Genomic DNA, 17557 nt, shown 5'->3' with positions numbered 1-17557 from the left:
TGCTATAAATGTTAAATCACACTGATATTGATATGACCCCATCAATCATGTGACCCGCCTGGTTTTTTCCCCCACCTTCTTTGAGATATATAATTGACACATCACATTGTGTAAGTTCAAGGTGCACAGTGAGATGATCTGATACATGTATATATTGGGAAATGATTTCCACCATACAGTTAGTTAACACATCCATCACCTCACCTCGTTACAGTTTTTTGTGGTGGGAATATTTAAGATTTACTCTCTTAGCAACTCCGTATACTTTTGAGTACTCAAAAGCAATGCTTGCTCACTACGGCCACCATGCTGCACATTAGGTCTCCAGAACTGACTCATAACTGGAAGTTTGTGCTCTTTGACCCACATCTCCTCATTTCTGAGATGTTTCTTTATAAAGGCAATTGTGTTCGTTATTGCCATTGTTGTTATTTGGTAACCATAATCATAACTAACCACATGAGAACCATTCTAGCAGGACACTGAACATTATTATCAAATCTCCATGTGCTAAGGCTCGTCCCACCTTCCTGACTTGAAAATACCCTCAGACTTGCAGTTGTAAGAGGGAACAGTTTGATTTCCTGGCAAGATATAAATTCTCTTACAGATTCACATAAAAATGATCACCAATCAAAAAAAGGGGAAAACTCTAGATCAACCTTACAAAGTAGGCAAGAGGGTCAGCCACACAAAAGAAATTCCCAGGTAACATACAAAGGAAATTCTATTTGAGTCCAGCCTGACTTGAGACTCTCTAACAGGCACAGGGGAATATGCAAAGCACGTGGGCAGAGGCCCAGGCCCCCTGGAGGTGAGGCCGGCCTCTCCTTGGCAGCATTAGGGAGTGTTTGAAGTTTCAGAGGCCGGGCAGGACAGGGAGCTGGCACGGAAGGGCTCAGAGTCACTCTCTCCCACACGGGAGATAGCCAGCCTGCCAAAGCACGGACGCTGCTCCAAAGAAGGAATGGAAGCTCTTCAGCAAAGCACATTCCTGGCTGAGCCTGCCTCTAATGCTTCCTCTCACCTCCAGGGGCCAACTGCCCCCAGCTCGTCTGAACTGTCAACTGGCAAAGCAACATGGGGGTGAAGGGAAACTTTTGTATTTCTCCCTTCCTTTCGGCCTTCAAGTTCCTACCAGGAATTGTCATGAATCTCTCATAGGGCCCATCCCAGTTCTCACAACCTAAGAGAAAAGGACAAAACATACAAACTGGGGAGGGAAAGTAGAAGACAAATAGAAGTAAGAACCCGACGGTCCTGCCTGCTTGTGATGGGGCAACTTTAGTCCATTTTAACTCTGTTTTCCTAGACTGCAGAAAAAGCTTTATGAACAGATGAAAATGGGTCAAATAAAAACAGAAACAGAAAATGAAAGCATCTGACATACGCTATTGCGATTTTTGATTTTGAAGAATAAAGAAAGGACCCTAGAAATCTTTGAGAACATAAAATGCATTACTTACAAAAGTAGCAAAAATTCAAACTGGCCATAGAGTTCTAGCCTGCCAGATATCAGAAAGCAATTTCACAGCAATAGGAAGTTTTGAAAATAATACGGTATAATTCAAGATATCTATATTTTGTATAGTTGCCATGTGTATGTGAAGCCAACATAGAGATTCTCAGGTGTGGACAAATTCAAAATTTCATCTAAAAATGCTTTCTAAAAACAAAAACTCTAAGGCATGTTCTGTGAACTCTAAGATATTTGTGACATATTCTGTGAATCTCCTTGAAAGGAGGCAGATTCATGGGTCTCCGATGAAGTGGACTGTGGATCCGTGACCCAGACTTAACCCAAGCCAGCTTCTACCAACTAGACAAGCAGTTTATCAGATGTTTTTAAAATGTGGTAGATGAAGTATAACGCTAATTATATAAAAACAAGTGAGCATGAAAATGACTGACTTCTTTTCCTAGGACAAGTTCCTCTTCCTAGTAGAAATGCATCCTATGTCACTTTTTTTTATTAGGAGTTAAGCCATTAAAACTACTTAGTGTTGTAAATGTCACACATTTGAGACAGCAGAAGCCAAAGCATCCTCCTTCAAATCCTCACTTCACTCGTATTTCACAGAAGTGCTCTGTAACCTAGATTCCTACCACCCGCGTGGAGCGTCTAGACAAGGGGAAGCCCTGGGGAACCAAAGGCCCGTGGAGTTCACTGCCAGGGCCAGGGCACGAGCCCAGGCTGACACACCTGCCACGTGCCGAGCACCTCGTCATGCCCAGGAGTACTGGGGGACACACACACACTTGGAGGAGGGGGCCGGGCACCACAGTGCCGGTGTCATTCATTTCTGAAAGCGCCGCTTCAAATCCTGACTCTGGACTCTGTGTGACAGTCCGAAAAATACTATTTGAGAACTAACTACAGTCAAAGTACAATGAAAATGACTGAGGCCATTACATGGAACATCACTTAATATTCACTCTTGTTAATAACATTGGCGATATCAGGCTTCCGGTCAAGATGGAGGCATAGGTGGTCACACTGTACCTCCTCGCGCAACCAAAACTAAGGACAACAAGAATTTACAAACAAAAAAAACAACCAGAAAAGAGAGAAATGAACCGAATGGAAGTCTGAATACCATACATCCAGACCAGTAAGGAGGGGCGGAGTCGAAGGCCTTCAGAGAGGAGTCGAGGGGTCCCGGCAGGAAAAAGGCTGGCAGACGCAGGTGCGCAGGGCGCAGACGGCAGCTGGCGGACCCAGTGGCAGACCCTGGGTGTCGGAGGCAACAAGCAGACCCAGGGGGCACACAAAGCAGCTGGCTGTCTGCAGCCGCACATTCAGGCACAGACAAACTAAGCGCAAACAGGCAGCAACACAGACCGCGCAACCCAGGGACCCAGCGCCAGGGAACAAAGCCTGAAGGCACCGACTGAAAACACCTGTGGGAGCTGAGGCCGGGAGAGACTCCCAGCCTCACAGGAGGCTCCTTGGAGAAACCCACAGAGTCCGAGAGAGTGCACAAACTCACCTGCCCAGGAGCCAGCACCAGAGGGGCCCAATTTGCTTGTGAGAACTGGCAAAGGGGACTGAAGTCCTAGAGGGAGCGGAGCAGGCGCCATTGTTCCCTCTCAGACCCCGCCCCCACGTACAACGTCACAACCAGAGGCTGAGGCGCCCCGCCCTGGTGAACACCTAAGGCTCCGCCCCCTCATACGTAACAGGTGCGACCAGACCAAAGGAAAAAAATAAAAATAATAAAATAAAAAAGATGACTCAAACAGAGTTAAAAGCCCCAGGGTCGTTTTTTTAAGGGACCGAGAAATAGCCAACCTATCAGATGCACGGTTCAAAGCACTGGTGATCAGGATGCTCACAGAATTGGTGGACTTTGGTCATAAATTAGATGAACAAATGCAGACTACAATAAGAGAAATGAAGGAAAATGCACAGGGAACCAAAAGTAATGGAAAGAAAACTGGGTTTCAAATCAATGGAAGGGACCAGAAGGAGCAAAGGAACAACCAAACAGAAAAGAATGAAGAAACAAGAATTCAAAAAAATGAGGAGAGGCTTAGGGACCTCCAGGACATCTTTAAATGTTCCAACATCCGAATTATAGGGGTACCAGAAGGGGAAGAGGAAACACAACAAGTGAAAAGTTATATGAACAAATAATAAAGGAGAACTTCCCCAGTATGGGAAGGGAAATAGACTTCCAGGAAGTCCAGGAAGCTCAGAGAGTCCCAAAGAGGATGGACCCAAGGAGGAACATGCCAAGGCACATCATAATTACATTACCCAAGATAAAAATGAAGGAGAGAATTCTAGAAGCAGCAAGAGATAAGGGGACAGTCACCTACAAAGGAGTTCCCATCAGACTGTCAGCTGATTTCTCAAAAGAGACCTTACAGGCAAGAAGGGTCTGGAAAGAAGTATTCCAAGTCATGAAAGGCAAGGCCTACATCCAAGATTGCTCTATTCAGCAAAGGTATCATTTACAATGGAAGGCCAGATAAAGTGCTTCTCAGATAAGGCCAAGTTAAAGGGGTTCATTATCACTAAGCCCTTATTATATGAAATGTTAAAGGGACTTATCTAAGAAAAAGAAGATAGAAAATATGAACAGTAAAAAACGACATCAAACTCACAGTAACAACCACACCTAAAACAAAAGCAAACTAAGTAAACAAAGAGAACAGGAACAGAACCACAGAAATGGAGTTCACATGGAGGGTTAGTAACAGGGAAGTGGGAGGAGGAGAGAGGGGGAAAAGATATAGAGAATAAGTAGCATGGACAATAGGTAAAAGAAAATAGACAGGGAGAGGGCAGGGATGGTGTGGGAAATGTAGAAGCTAAAGAACTTATGACACATGGACATGAACTAAAGGGGGGAAATGTGGGTGGGAGGGGGTGGGCAGGGCGGAAGGGAGTGAAGGGGGAAAATGGGACAACTGTAATAGCATAATGAATAAAATATATTTTAAAAATAATAATAATACTGGAGATAGTGAGTCATGAAGACTCTCCTATCTCTTGTGATCTGGCCACCAGGACCCAGGCCAGGGCAAGGGTGGTGCTCCCGGGAAAAGCAACACTTCCAATCCCACTCAGTACATCAGATCCGCAGCACTGAAAATCAGCTCCCCCGGGAAGTCCCAGACTTGGTGCCACAACGAGCAGAAAATCAGCGGTGTGGCTCCTTCCCCAGACAGGGTCGCCTGGAGCACCAGACGCCGGGCACAGCCACATGCGTGCATCCAGCACGTGGGTCTGACCCGACAGAGAGCTGGAAACAAAAGCAGGCCCTGCACCGAGGGCTTCAGCAAACCCAGAGGAGAAAGGACACAAAATAAAGTGCCTCTGGATGCCTACACGGTACCAGAAGTTCAAGTCCACTCCCATCCTTCCAGCTCGTGAGATAAGGAGAAGATTCTACCAACACCCTGGCGACAGTGAAGGGAACCTTGGACAACACCCAGCCAACGTTCACCTCTCTCTACATTCAAGGACAGCTAAGCGGGGAAAAAAAATCTGTGAAAAGATTCAGCAGTGAGGAAGCAGAGACTACAGCACTCAGTAATGCAGAGAAAAAAAACTCACCTTCAAAAAGAAAATTCACTAAAGGAAACAAATAAATCTTAGAGAGCATCTGTCTGCTTGTTGTGTTCGGTGAAATTCAGGAAAACAGATCTTTGAAACAAAGGTGAAAACTGAAATCATAGCATGATAAAAAGTGAACATATTGAGAAAGAAGAAAATAAAAAGAAAGAAAAGACTATAAGAACTTTAAAAAAAACTAAATGGCAGCCAGCTTCCTACATACTCATCCCGTTTTTGGACTTGCACCCATCAAATACCAGCTACAGCTGCCCCTGTTCCCACACAGCCGCCGGCCTTCCGCTCCATGCACCTGCCACACAAACCCTGGGCATCCCAACGTCCACAGCTCCCAGTGCCGTAAAACCCTAGGGCAGCATTCAGGGGGGTGCTGCTCCAACGGCCTCTCAGCCCACCCTTTCCCCCAGTCCTTTGTCCTTCTCGGAACATCCCATCCTGCCCTACCCTACCTCACCCTACCTACCACCCACCTCTCTGTGCAATTACCCCTTTGCAGGTAGAACGGTTTTAAATTAGCTCTTTCACCACTGGTCACCAACTAGTCTCAAAAATGGAAAAATTTCCTAAATGTCCTAGGAATAAGGAGGTACCTTCCCTATTTTCCATCACAGTACGAGTTGTTCTAGTTCCGAATCCATCTTAAGAATGTTGTCTAGCCCTTGCCAGGTGGCTCAGTGGGTTGGGGCATCACCCCATACCCCAAAAGGTTGCGGGTTCAATCCCTAGCCAGGACACATAACTTAGGTTGTGGGTTTGATCCCTGGTCAGGGCATGTACGGGAGGCAACTGATTAATGTCTCTCTCTCACATCAATGTTTCTCTCTCTCTCTCTCTCTCTCTCTCTCTCTCTCTCTGCCCCCTCTCCCCTTCCTCTCTCTCTAAAATCAATAAACATATCTTTGGGTAAGGATTTAAACAAAATAAATTTTGTCTAAAAATAGCCAAGATCATTCATACCTATATTATAAGGTATTTTTGTTAAACTTGGAGAAGACAATGAGGGCAGGACAGCCCTGGTGTCTGACCTTGTTTCCCTGGTAGAGTTCATCTGGATATTCTGCTGTGGGAATTCATTTTACCTAAAAGGCCAAAGTCCCCAAGGACAGGTCCCATGGTAAGCTGTGGTCCACGTGTCTAGTTTTTAATACTACTTAAAAAGACCTTTTTGTTTGGGCACCTAAAGGAAGGGAAAACTGGAGGAAGGGAAAAGAAAATATAGAAGGATAACAGCAAGTTTCTCTTCTGAGTGAACGTTCATAGTTTCCAGCGCTCTGTCTATCTCTGTCGCTGTGGCTGCCAGATCGCAGTCCCAGTGTGGAAGGGCAGCGCCGTTTTAGGAATAGCTGTGCTTTCCAGCTCGGGCAGGATGCCTTTCCAGTGTGTAAGTTCACGTGGGTGAGCCACTGCTGCTTTCCACGCGTCTTTCGTTTCTCCACTGATCCCCTCTGCTCTCCCAGTGTTTCTTTGCTCCGGTGAAACGTCGCATCACTTCAGCTCTCTGTGCCCCAAGGCCAGAACAAGCCCTGGCCCCTGAGTTCCCGGGACTCCACGCCAGTGTTGGGGTGCATGCCAGTGTTGGAAGAGAAGAACTGAACGAGGAAACGCCTGAACACTGTATTTTGAAATTTGAAAGGCTGCTGCAGTAGGAGAAAGTCTTCTTTTTTCCTCCATAAATATAATTTCTAGGACCTGTGGGGCTTTATTTTTTGGGAAGCAACTTTTCGACTCAACTTCATAACTTAAAAAACCCACAATGGGTCGGGCACTCTTCCTAAGTCAGGGGAGGTTCTGAACACCTTACAACACTGAGCCTTGAGAACACACACATTCGTTGAGCTTTAGACACTACTAGGATGAAATCGTCAGAAAAGCACAAGCACACATAAACTGGAATAAAAAGGCATGGAACTCACATTCCTGCATCTGTCTATGCTGCCCAAGGTCACTCCCTCTGAGAATGGATGAGCAGCTCCTAAGATGTCAGCGTGGCCAAGGGTGGCTCTCGTCTCAGACAGGCTGTGTTTCGTTGGAGAGAATGTGAAAGGAGACTGGGTCTGTCCCAGCACTTCCTCACATGTTCCCATGAACCACGAGTCCTAGACACTCATCTGAATAAAACAATCACTGTTTCTGCTCCTCACATCTGTGGATTTGTAAGCCAAAGGCATCCCTGTGTCCTTTTCACACACCTGTCTCCTCCATGTCCCTCCCACCCCCTGCCACTTACCTAAATGCCATAGAAAGGAAATTAAAACCGCTCCCCCGAATGAAATGTCTAACGTGACTTTCAGGCTTATGCTTGAATGCCATCCATGACGCCACCCGAGTACTTTTCTGGTGATGTGTTTGTTTCTGTAACTAAGAGGACTGCACTTGAGACACTCATTCAAACTGGGTGTGTTCTGGCCACAGGCACTGTGATGGGCTCCAGAAACACAAACGAGGGGAATGCAGTGTCTTCCCTCGGTGAGGACGGGCAGCTCATGTGCACCCACCGAGCAGGACAGCGAGCGTGATGGCAGAGGTGGGACGAGGGTGCCATGAAAGCACAGAGGAACAACATCTCCAAATAACAAGGCCCTCTTTAGAGGAGGTGACATACAGGTGGCCTTGAGGCTGCACAGGCATCAGCCGGGCAAGCAAGATGGGGTGGGGAAAAGGTGGACTCTGGACAGAGAAAGCAGCCTAAAGACTGTGATCCATCCAGAAAATTCCATGGCTGGCTGGGACTCCGGGTTAGTGAAGAGATAAAACTTCAGAAGAAGGCTGCAGCCAGACGCTGGTGGGCTTAGCACTGCAAGCTAAAGAAATCTAATTTTCTCCTGGAGATAAGGGGGAGCCCCTGGAAATTTTTTAAATGAGGTGAAAGGGTTAGCATAGTAAGATCTGCATTTTAGAAAGATCAATCTAGCAGAAGAGTAGAAGAAAGCAGGCACTTAGTGAGGGGGAATATTCTAAATGTTTTTGTTATAAATAGGCTTGTCTGGTACCCCGAGTGGTGCAGTACAATTATTCCCTCTTGTACATTTGGTAGGGTGTTGCATGAGTTTGGTGGTAGTACAGATCACTGCCTTCAATGGTTTCGGGGAGAGGGCTTGTTTTGGGCATGCAGTCTCCTGATTTAGCGGCCTCTGAACCACAGACAAGAACACCAACAGAAACGATTGGCAAGAAGGGCCTAGTTATATAACTCACACCTTTTGCTAATGCCATAAGCAAAAGAGAAGTGTGCTTCTATGATTCCCAGGTTTAAATAAATTGCTGAGCTGTGATGAATGTTTCACTTAAGGAAAAAAATTAGGTTAATATTTGTATTTCTACATACCTCTCACATACGTCATTAACTACTTAAAAAAATTACTAAGGTATGGAAGATTCTAAACAGTCTCATTAACAACGCTGACTCGACTGAACACGACGCCCGGCTGCAGAGCACGACATGCTCTTCGAGTGCACACATGGCAGCTATCACAACCGGCCACCTGCTGGGTCACAGCAAAAGGTCTCAATGAGCGCCACACAATTGAAATCACACAGACCATGTTCTTGGATGGCAGTGAAACTCGGCTTGAAATTAATAATAAAAAACAACTGGAATATTCCAAAGGTGTGGAAATTTCAGAATACACTTCTTAATAATCATGGGTCGAAAATTAAATTAGAAAATAAATTTAAATGTTAACGAAAATATGATACATCAAAACATGCCACATGCAGGTAGAGCGGTGTTTAGAGGAAAATGTATAGTCTTAAGTAAACAAATTAGAAAAATAGAAAACCTGAAAATAAGTGGTTTCACTAACTATCTCAAGAAATTAGAAAAAAAATGTTATCCAAAGAAAGTAAAAGACAGCAATAAATAAACATAAAAACAAAATTTAATAGAAAACAAACTTATTACAGAAATAATCAGCAAAGCCAAAAGCTGCATCTTTGAAAAGCTTAATAAGTCAAAAATTAAAAACAGAATATTACTACAGATCCTACAGACATTCAAAAGAGTAATAAAAGAATATCATAAATAATTTTCTGAGGTTACATTTAAAATTAAGATGAAATAGAAAAATTCCATGAAAAAGTAATTTATCAAAACCGACACAAGAAAAAACACAAAGTATGAATACTTCTCTATCTATTGAAGAACCCGTATCCATAGTTTAATATCCCCCCCAAAAAAAACCCTACAGCTCTAAATCACATTATCAATGAATCCACCCAAACATTTGAGGCAGAAATAACAGTCTTCCAGAGAAAGGCAAAAGACAAAACACCTTCCAACTCACTTTATGGAGCTGGCATATTCTTGATCCCTAAATTGAACAGGAACATTATAAGAAGAGAATTATAGGCCAGTCTCTCTTATGAACATTGGTGCAAAACTCCTAAACACAATTTTGACAAATTAAATCCAGCAATAAATAGAAAGTAAGCACCAAGCAAAATTACAGGAATGCAAGGTTGGTTAAACATTTTTAATCAATGAATAAATGTTATTCACTATTTTAACATGAATACAAGAGAAAAAAGCATATGATCATGACAGATATTTTAAAAGCATTTGAGAAAATACCTGTTCATAGTCTCTTAGCAAAGAAGGAGTCAAAGTAAATTTCCTAAATCTGATATTGTGTCTTTAACACAAAAATGCTACAGAAAACATTATACATAACACAAATACAGAAAGCTTTTCTGTTGAACTAGCTAATAATGAGGATGCTTACGACCACTACTTCTCTTCAAGATTGTATGGGAAATTTTCACCAGTTCAGTAAGAAAAAAAGTAGAACTAAAAGATAGGCAAAGACTGGAAAGAAAAAATAAAACTGTCACTAGAGATAAAATAATACAAAGACAGGATATCTAAAAGAATTTGCAAATAAATTAGTACACTTAAAAGGCAAATTAGGCAAGGTCACTGGATAAACAACAATAAACAATCAGAAAATGGTACTTTCTAAAATATCATCCAAATGAAAAGTATCTAAGAATAAATCTTACCAAAGACACAAAAGCACTCTTCGTAGAAAAACTAAGATATTGTTGATGGAAGTCTAAATGACTCAGATAAATGGGAGGGTAAGCCACGTCCATAAATCTAAACACAGTATTTTAGAAATATGAATTCTTCCTAAACTTAACTATAATTCAATGCAATCCCAAACAAATTCTCCACAGGCCATTTGGTAGAAACTGACAGGCTGATTGTAAAATTTCTTTGGAAGTGTGAATAACCAAGCATACCCAATATGGGTTTGATTACAAAAGGAATAAAGCTGAAGCACTTACACTCCCAAAGAGCAAAAACACTGTTTTATAAAGCATTTAACTCTGGGCCTACAGCTCTCTACCACCTCACGCTTCCAGCCCTTGCCTCTGAGCACACAGCTGGCGTGTGCAAAGATGTGCATACACACTTCAGTATTAACACAGGCACAACAGAAGTGAGGAAAAACATCGGCCACAAGAAAATGATAAAACAGCCAAGTATCCACTTCTTTTGGATTATCCCATTCTACATGTGACCATTCCACTCCATCAGCATGGGCCCCTTCTTTGGATGCCCACACGAGGGTACCCCCGCACACCCTCTCGGCTGCTGTGGATTTTCTGGTGAATATTTGCATCCCTTGTGCTTTCATGAAGCTGTGCCGTGGAGCAACCCTGCATATCAGCCTTCAGGTAGCTGCTGTTCTACACGGTAAATCCCCTTTCCAGATGCATGTTTGTGGGAGTGAGAGCGAGTGAGTGTGTACATGTGTGCACACTCCCTGACAGTGAACATGAGGCAGAAAGCACTGTTTGGGGCAAAAGAAGCCTTCTTTGCTGTAGAATTCTAGAAGGTATTGTGGCACAGGGTTCAAGTTTCAATTCACTGTGAATTTGTAATACTGACTTTGTTCTTTTGGCATTCTTGTAGTAAGATAATGAATGCAGTGGTTTAGAAAGGTGTTTCTTCCACACCCCTAATCACTCTTGATCTTACAAATTATTTCTTAAAAACCAATTTATCCCACACTTATTTTTACCATCACTCAACTCACACATTTTATGAAAAGGAAATAGTGTCTTAAAAAGTACAGATTCGCCCTGGCTGGCATAGCTCAGTGAATTGAGCGCAGACTGCAAACCAAAGTGTCGCAGGTTCAATTCCCAGTCAGGCCATACACCTGGGTTGCAGGCCACGGTCCCCAGCAACCACATATTGATGTCTCTCTCTCTCTCTCTTTCTCCCTCCCTTCCCTCTCTAAAAATAAATAAATAAAATCTTTTTTTTAAAAAAGTGCAGATTCACAATTATTCCAGGAAAACACCGTCTCTACAATATGACTCTAGGTGGGCAGAGCTGATGGGGAAAGCACACTAACAGAAGAACACACTCTACTAGCCACTGTCCTTCAAGAAAAAGGACTAAACACGGTGAGAAGGGAAACCCAGAGCATCATCAGAGCCTCCTTCGGCCACAGGCCGTGCTGGGGACTGCGGTGTGGGGAGGACTTGAGATCCTGCCAGGCTGCCAAGAAGGTGAGTTCCAGAAGCCAGCTTTCATTTGCAGCTATTCATGTGGAAAGACTCATCACCACTTTTCTCTGCTGATAAACATGTCACTTCAGAAACATCTGCTTCAACAGACCGGAGAAATGAGAACTAAAAACATCTCTGAATGGTGGTAATGAGAACAGGAAGATGAGCAGAAGCTAGAGGAAAGTGTGCAGGGAGATTCAGGGAGGTTGAAGCCATGCACAGGCACGATTCCCTCCATCTTAAGAGCCCACCCCGCCCCAGAGCTCCCCCGATTTTCCGCCCTCACTTCAGTTCCTTCTTTAACCTGAACTGCATTGTGTTGGTAGATGTATCCAGATGCTAAAGCTCCCTCTCCCAGCAAAATCACAGGTACTCCACTGTACCAGAAACACAGTATGTTTTAGCAAGATAAATCCAAGATTACCTATTTTCTCCACTTTTTTCTTTTATAATAAGAGATACAATTATTTCATGGATAAAAACCTGCAAAGAATGGCTCACGAGGTGCTGAATTAGCATAGCTGCCTTCTTACAGATTAATTCCCGAAGAATTATGGAATAAAACAACCCAATGCAAAGGAAACTGAGAAACTCCCAAGGTGGCTTGCTTTGAATGTGTGGGGACAGTGCCGCACACATCCTTGGTCTGGAACGGAGCCAGGGAGGAAATGCTAGGACAGGAAGTGGTACAGTCGGCTGTTGTTTCCCTCCCTGAGCCACCCCCAGATGCTCAGGGTCGCCCCACATCTCTGGTGACTCCGGGCTCTAAAAGCTCAAAAGACCCTGGAAGGTTCAGTCAGGGTTGTCTGTCCCACCTCGAGGCTCCACGAGGTCCGACACAGGTTTCCGGGAAGGAGAAGAATGTGGGAGAACAGGGGTGGAAGGTGCTTGTGACCCCGGCAGGAACTGGAATGCATGGTGTCTGGTCACTTCCCACTGTCCAGAGTCCAGTCCATGGCCACCTTTCCCAGGGAGATGCTGGGAGCTGCAGCCCCATTGCAGCCTCACCCTGGAGGGCGAGGAAGGGGGTTTGCTGAAGAGCCCACAGATTTCTGCCACGCTAGATAATGGAACCCTGTCATCTCTACTCATTTTTTCTTTTAAAGCCTTTTGTTTCTACCCTGTTGAGAGCATCCAGGGAATGCTGTATGTTCAAGTGACTTGTTAACGTGACAGCTTATTAAACTGAGAGACGTGACCATCCGCATGACCAATTACCTCCCGGAGCTTGGGATAAAAATGAGACAGTTCTCAAGGGAATTATCCTGAGTGAACAAAACCAATCGCAAAAGGTTACCTACTATATTATTCCATTTATGTAACATTTTTGAAATAACAGAATTATACAACAAAGGACAGATTACTGGTCGTTGGGGGTTAGAGGCAGAGAAGAGTGGGACCAAGACAGGTGTAAAAAGGGAGCCCATGATGATGACCTTGACTGTGGTAACAGGTGCACAGACCTACATACATAATAAAATTGCACCCAACTAAACATGAATGCACATACACACACATGCGTGTAATAAAACTGGGGAACTCTGAAGGAGCTAGGTGGAATATGTTAATGTCAATATTCTGGTTGTCCCATAGTTTTGCAAGATATATTTGTTCAGGAAAACTGACAAATGGAAAACTGACTAATGGGGAAAAATGACTAAGGGTTACATGGAAATCTCTTTGCATTATTTCTGATTAAATGTGAATCTACAATTATTCAGAATACAAGGTTTACTGAAAAAGAAAAGGACACAGCCCTGCAGTTCAGTGGGATATTGATGCTAATGACGTAAGTTGTCCTCACCCCGGCTGCTTTTAGCAGGGCCTCTCTCTGCGTGGGGTCCATTTAGCACTGCTCTCCCAGGCCCTTCTGCTTGGCGGTACGGAGAAAGAAAGAAATGCTCACGGGGAAGCTGTTAGCCACGTCTGATGGCTTTGGAGGGGACCCAACAAGGGCTTACCACCGATGACCTCGGGAGCTCGGTGGGAACCAGAGAAAGACTGAAGGTTACTACATGCTGAAGGTTCTCAGGACCCACTGAAGAAACTGAGATGCCAGCAAGTGGTCCTCTCACTGACAAGATGAGGGAGGAAGAAGCCAGCAACATTACCCAAGGGTCACCGATTCCAGCACCCACTGACAGCCATCCCTCGGGACCTCTAAGTTATGAGGCATTTTCCTTCCGGCACACTCACTGTCCCTTTTCCACTCACACTCAGAAGTTAGTTCAGTTTGGAGGGTAATTGCACTATGGTAGGCTGCCCAGGAAGGGTTTGTAAAGAAAGTCACCGTGAGCAGGCGTGAGGCTGATGGAGTGGGTAAGTACTGAAATGGGTTAGGGCTGCGAAAGAGCTTTGTTGTGGCAATTGTTTTGTACCGTATAGTCCTTCCCACTCAAATAGGAGAACAATTTGCATACTATTAACATTTGAAATTTGTTTTCAAAATAGTTACTGTTCAATTTCCTTCCCATCACAAAGCATTTTGTAATAGCTTGGGGTGGTGGGGGGCGGGTAGCGATCTTGACCGGTAGTGTGTTATCACTCATGGTCTGTCTGTTGTAGCGCATTCTAATCACCAAATGTGTCACAAGCCAAAAGCTTCCCACCCCTCTTTATTGCTATATATTAATAGAAAAAGATGAGTTGGGAGACTTGTTATTCATTCAAGTATTACCATTAGAATAGTGCCTCCCCGCCCCCATGGTTAGAAACACAAGCTTGAAGCAGCTCAGGTAGCTAAACAAGGTAAATGTTAATACAGGACCCAACTCCCATAACTATTTAGGAGCAAAACTCACCCTCTGTTAGCTATTTTCCATCAGAATTTACAAGGAGAGTTGACTTACAAAGGAATTAGCAGTAATCCTACCAAATACTCATGGATCAATACAGATGAAGCGCTCCACTGGCCCAAATCAATTAGCCCTCATTGTTGACGACGGTAACTTGTGGTTTAAAATTAGTGTCTGGCGCTTTGCAGCCGGCCCCTCGTGAGCAGTGTGGGCCTGCCTCCATTGCACTGAGACTTCCTCAGTTAGAGCTTTTCCAACCTCCTAAATCTCAGCATATCCGCTGTACGATTTTTTAAATGACACTTGAACCTATGTGGTGTCGTAATATGTTCTATGATTGAATATAAAAAGAGGAAACGTTTTTGGGAGAGATTTGTCGAGCTTTAGTTTCTAGCTCGGGTACTGAAAAGAAGAAACAATACTATTAAAGAGAAAAAAGAAACCAAGGGAATTACAAAACATTCAATACTTGATATTGGCACTTGGGGAGGGTACACGAGAATCGTGAACTCCAGAGGAGGGGGTGGGGCGTTCACACCTATGCTACTGAGTGTTTCTAGAAGGGAGTTGTCCATTCTCCCTGCCAGGCCACACACACACACACACACACACACACACACCTGGGGCTCGGTGATGTCCCCAGCCTGGCACTGTAGCAGAGACACTGCTCTGTCCACCACCCGGCAGGGCACAGGCCAACCGGAGCAGGGGTGACCCCTGGTTGTGGGTCTCCCTGGGGCAGAGAAGTGGCTGAGCTTGCCCAGTGTGGCTGTGAGGTAAGAACGACACGAGCACCTTTACTGGCACGGGACTGGTCTTTAAAGTTCACAGCCAGACACATGGCTCCCGGACCAGCCCACACCGCTCTGTGTGTGCCTCTGGCTCTGGGCTTCGAATCCTGCCTGCTGAGGACGCGGCATGGAGCCTGCCTCCCCTTTCCTCTTAGTCCCAGCCCGCTTGCATTCCTCTCAGCACAGATGCCATGGGAACCAGAAGAGAAAAGCTGGAACCTGTGACCTGACAACCTACTGCATTCGTGTTCCTTCACCTACAACCCAGCCCCTCCTAGCAAGCAGGTTTCTACCGCCTGAGTTCCCTGGTATTTCACGGGAAAGAGTATTCTGAGCTTCCATTTCCCCTCCCCTCCCCAGTCTGCTGCTCACAGCCGTCCCCACCATGGCGAGTCCCCAGGGAGCAGCGGAAAGAAGAGGCTTGAGAAGGAGAAAGTCTAGGAAGCGGGGAGCATCCTGTTGCAAAGCCCAGAGGCAGGAGGACGTGAGACAGGTCAGGGAAAGTGAGGGCTGAGGCCGTTTGTGTTCGGCAAGGAGATGACCTCCAAGGTGACTCCCAGGACATCCTCACCACAACCCAGGACAGCTACAGGGGAGTGCAAGCAGCTACTAGGTGGTAGTTAGACAGAAGGAGGCTACCGTTTAGATCCCTCGAGTCTTACTTGGCTCCTGGGCAGGGAGGAAGGAGGAAGGCATCGGAGACTCCTGTTCCTTGGAGAAGAATGTGGAAGCCCCTGACAGCACTGACTGGCGGGATCCCCAGGGTGCCACCACAGCTGTGGGCCACAGGGACCAAGGGAGACTTACCGCCTGGCCTCGGCAGGGTCACACTGCCACAGGAACTGAGCAGGGTGACGTCGGTGGGGAGGAACAATCACAGAAGTTGGCTAGAGATGGCACTGAGACTTGTAGTGATGAGGGAACAAGAAGCATCGCCATGGAAACAAGGGATGCCAGAGGATAACCCAAGAACACCTGGACCAGTGCCATCTTGGAGAGCAATGGGAGAGGAATATGGAAATCTGAAAGTCTAAGCATTTTGATTTTTCAAAAAGAGAGTCACCTAAAAATGATTAAATTGGATGTTTTATGAATTGGATTGTGATTAGTTTCTTCTTCTACCTTAATCTCTCTCTCTCTCTCTCTCTCTCTCTCTCTCTCACACACACACACACACACACACACACACACAATTACAGACCCAGACCAGCAGGGTAGGGCTCATGACCATCAGGTCGCACACAGGAAGCACAGACGCCGCCATACCTCTCTGTGCACCCTGAGTGCGCTGTGAACAAATGACGCACTGCTGCACACACCCCAGCAAGCACCTCCGCAGCGGAAGGCACAGTGCACGGGAAGCCGGAGCGGATCCGATGCAACACCTGCTTCTAAGGCGCTCACACCAAGCGTGGGAGGCAAATGCAAAACCAGCATCTCCAGCAAATCCTGTCACGGAGCTACAACGAACTATTCAAGCGCAGAGAAGAGGAAAAGGACTCCTGGTGGTGGAAGGACAAGGCTGGCTGACACAAGTGGAATTCAACAGTTTGATTGACAGATGTTTCGTGGGCACCCAGACGAGGTCTGCTCCCGCGCTGGGTCTGCACGTCCTGAGGGTGCAGTCTGGTGGGGAAGGCAGACACAAAGGTATCAATCAACTCCATACGACGTATCAAATCCTAAATCGGGCTTGCACTGAACATCGCAGAATTCATCAAAGAATTCACAAAGAGTAAGTCTGTCAAATTCCATTTCTAAAGAACACCATGAAGCCCCAAGTTGAAAGCAAGCAGCGACTCTCTACTTTCTGCCTTAGGAGCAGAGTCCTTTAAGAGAGATATCGTGAGAAGGGTTTAGGGGAGAGAGATGAGGTTATTTCCAAGTGGCGTCCTGAACTGTGTTCCTTCCGACTTGGGACTACCATAAGACCCACGGAAGGAGGCAAACCCGAGCACAGCATATTGCCCGTGGCTCCCTGGAGAATACACGCTGCGCCTGCCCGCCGGCAGCCCTGCGCACCTCCCAGAGTGGGCGAGGAACAGTGACCGGGAACTGAGAGGCGATGCCTGCCTATCGACACAGGCCCCAATGCCCCAAACAGAGGAGAATGGAAGGGGAGAAGAGAAAAAGTCAGGATTAAGAAAACATTCAGGTTTCTCTCTTCCAAGATGTGGTCTGTAAGGAAGGGAAGGAATCCCAAGAGGATGCGAAACACGAGTAAACACGGCAGCTCTTGAAGTGATTTTCGGTTTTCTATCCTACGTGAAACCAGAGAGTAGGGGACAAATGCAGGGCAGCAGGACTCTCCTTGCTTTGGAGAGCGATTACCCCTGCGGGTCATTTCAGTTTGGGCGAAATGTCCG

General features: G+C 45.6%; 1 protein-coding gene across 6 annotated transcripts in view; it reads right to left on the bottom strand.

Moving 5' to 3' along the window:
- PDE1C (phosphodiesterase 1C) overlaps positions 1–17557 on the bottom strand; it is a 411283-nt gene that overhangs the window by 87977 nt on the left and 305749 nt on the right. The window lies entirely within an intron of this gene.

This window comes from Phyllostomus discolor, chromosome 10 (assembly GCF_004126475.2).
Source record: "Phyllostomus discolor isolate MPI-MPIP mPhyDis1 chromosome 10, mPhyDis1.pri.v3, whole genome shotgun sequence".
In the NCBI taxonomy this organism is placed as follows: Eukaryota; Metazoa; Chordata; class Mammalia; order Chiroptera; family Phyllostomidae; genus Phyllostomus; species Phyllostomus discolor.
Note: the sequence above shows the minus strand (reverse complement) of the source record. Positions and strands in the feature narration are given on the sequence as shown.